The sequence below is a fragment of the Aptenodytes forsteri genome, unplaced genomic scaffold (genome assembly GCF_000699145.1).
Source record: "Aptenodytes forsteri isolate BGI_AS27 unplaced genomic scaffold, ASM69914v1 Scaffold139, whole genome shotgun sequence".
Classification (NCBI taxonomy): Eukaryota; Metazoa; Chordata; class Aves; order Sphenisciformes; family Spheniscidae; genus Aptenodytes; species Aptenodytes forsteri.
The window spans coordinates 408,365-411,879 of NW_008794414.1; positions in this window are offsets into that span (position 1 = coordinate 408,365).

Here is a 3,515-nt window from a genome sequence, read left to right on the forward strand (position 1 = left end):
TTATTTGTCAAAAGTTTTTGGACATACTCATCACCACGACAGGGAGATTTGCAGTATTGAAGGTTGCAACCAACCACAATTTTTTAAAATTTACGTGAACAGTTAGTATAGAATAGTGATTTCTTCAATCAGCGCTCCCGTGACAACAGGGTACTTTTTTTAGACTGGGGTAAAACCGACTGCAGAGCACGCTGGTTTTGCCTTCTCCAGCTCGGATGGCCCACGGTAAGATTGCTACAGCAACCACCTCTTTCCTCAGGCCAATCCTAAAGCAGGAGCACTTCCCCCCCCCGCCCCCCCAGCTGCTAAGCAAAGAATAAACTTTTAGCTTCGCCCCTCCTTTATTGGAAGGGGAATAGGGTAATATGCTGTAATTGGTTTTCCATGTTTGCCAAGAGTCTGTTTCCTCTTATCATCCACGATATTTAACATAAGTCTTGTAATAGTTCCAAAAATAATATAATCTGTCCCAAGAATAAAAATGATAGATCCACAACATGCTGCTTTTTTGTCATGGTCTTGGTTTCGTAACATTCTGTTAGTAGTTTTTATTGCCTAATGTTGTGGTTTCTTTCATAGCAGCAGACCCAGTAAAGACATTTCATCAGCTACTTACACAGCAGCAGCCTGGATTATTTACAAATGGAGATTTCAGTACCATATTAAAATAAATCACCACTGCATACTGTTAAAGTTACATTGCAGTAATGTGGCAGAAGAAAACCCAGAGATTCTAGGGGGAGGAGCATGAAGTACATACAAATCATAAGTATGATATCAGCAAACAAATTTATTAAGATACCCAAATAAAACCTGTTAGTCTTCCTCCTTCTCCCCTCTCTCCTCCCATGCAATAGTGGAAGAGGAATAGGCAAATTATATCCCCCCACGCATGCAAAACAGTACCCGCAGTATGTGTAACAAGTAACAAAACCCATGCAGTACTTCCCTCATGACTTTATATCATGCCTGAGATAGTACATCCCTCTCTCCCTCCGCCCCGCCCTTCCAGCCCCAAAGCAAATGCCCCGTATTGGGCAAATTCCCTTAAGCGTAGGTGTAACGGACATGGAGCGGTAAAGATGGAGAGCAGCACTCTGCTCACTGGATTCAGTTTGAATGAAAGAATACCAGAACAGACAAGACAAAAAGGAGATCATACACAAGAGAAACTTGATATAGGAGGCAGGGTGAAAAAAAAACCCAAACCAAACAAAAAAACCCTAAGAAAGCAGCTGTAGGACAATCAGCAGCGTCAAAAGAATAGTCCGTCAAGGGGAATCGCCATCTCGGGCTTCAGCATTTACAAAAGCACTACCCCCCGGTAACAACTTCGAGAAAAATGCAGGCACATTGGGGTGCCCTCATTTAGAATGATTACTTTAAAAAAAAAAATCCTTTAATGCCAAAAATTGTCTAATGATATTTCTAATTTTTTTTAATACACATTTAATACAGTTTAACTGTAACTGAGAGCCTGGTAAGAGGTTTTCCTTTCTTCCCGAGAACAGATTTAGTGCTCCAACAGTCACAGGTAAACTCTTAAGGCAGAAATAACTTTCCCAACTGAAACGTATGCCATTTAGCCTAAAACTAATCTGTGCCCTTCTAACCCCACCAATACATAAATATTGCGGTTGAAGGCTCTTCGACTAGTCAGCGACACAACGAACTAAGCATCGCAGGAAGCGCAACACAGCAGAAAGGAGACATCTCTGGAGCAGGGAACAGAGCGCGCGCCGCCTGCTAGGGGCTTCAGGCAGCCCCTCGTTAGTCTGGCTTATCAGTAAGTGTTTTGGCAGTCAGTTACCTTAAGTCACCGCCGAGTCTGGTCTTGCACAAGAATAAATCAGAATGATTGAAGTCGACAGAAACACACAGGCATAAGATTGAGGGGGAGTGTTGATCTTTCTTAAATGACTGCCAAAATTCCCGGAGCATCTCATTTTAAGTAGAAATAAGAGAGACAAGTCTTAAAATCATGCTTAGAGGATTTGTCACTCCAACGTTACTCTTTTTAAGTTAACTATGGTTTTCTACCATATGCAAAACTGGGAGTACAGGGAAACTGCACCGTGGTACGATTTTTCAGTATCGATAGTAGCCTTACATTACGTAACGGTTGTACAAGTTGCTGGGGAATGATGAGATGTTTCAATTCTGTGGTTATGAAAACGCAACCGGTAAAAGCAACGGGAATTCAACGTGAAAGCTAGGCAAGTTATCAGCCACTCGGGTACAAGTAAAACCGAAACCTGTGGAAGAATAACCCTGTAGAGCACATGCTCTAGAAGTAAACCCTGCTGCGAAGTTCTGTGCTATATAATTTTCAAATTCCAGTAGGATGAAAGAGGATCAGCGGCTTCTCAAAAAACCACTAAAATACCCAGATTTCTAACTGGCAACAAAAGGACTATGTATGCACAAAGCTTGTGACAAAAAGCCAGGCAGAACGCAAGGAAACTTCAGTTTTGCTCTAGCTCCTCTTTGAAAGTACCAGATTTTTATGTAACGCACAGTACAAGACTGGCATGTAAGCCAGGACCAACCAGCAGGATCAAAGAATCAATATGCACACGTGACTACAGTAAATCACAGCACGTCCCTCCTGCCCTTCACCCCCCAAAAGAAGTGCTGGTGGCTCTTTGCTATAATAGCCCTAGATTCCTGGTCAATTCTATACACCTTCCCTGCTTTCAGAAAATGAGTGGCTGTCAGAAGCTTTAGCTTTGTAAATCATCACCACTTAAAACAGCATGCATTTTTGTTGTTCTCGGGATAGGGTACAAATTCCCCTCCTCTGCTCTCTTAACAGGGGCAATTTTTAAGGCTAAGAGGAATTTACTCCCATTTGTAACGTAGCTGAGGCTGCTATAGAAGAGCATGCTTTCCTCCCATCTCATCTCAAGCAACTGAGTTCTGCAACGCTGCCAGTTCCAAAAAATCTTCAAGCAGTTAATTCAAGCAAATACTCTTGTTCGTTCTTTCCTTCTTGTGAGCATCTAGTTACTACAAGCCAGTTTTCCCTCAGCACCAATGCAATTCAGTCCTATGGTTTTACTGTCATGCAACACAATTTTCAAACTTCAGCTGAAACAGTGTTTGTGTTTTATAAATGCAAACATCATATAACAAACAGTTAATAGCTGAAAGTATGTAAATGGAGTACCCTCTTAAGAATTTAAATAGTTAAAACAATTATATTGCATTGCTTATAATGCTCCTGAATGTGTAAGAAAGATTTGAAGCTGGCAACTAATGCAAATCCTTACCGGTTGTCCCTTCCCCCAGATACAAACAAAAGGTTCCACACAGTTTTTTTAAACTTTATTTAATCTCAGAACCACTGCTATGTTACACCTGTCAGGCTGAAGTTTATTCACTTCCGATGTTAAAGTTCTGACAATAAGAGTGGATGACATGAGGATCCACGTCCCCCAGTGCTGTGTTGCAGTCAGTATTGGTCCAGTAAGACAAAAGTTTTGCAGTCACGCCCCCCCCCCCCTTCTCTTTTT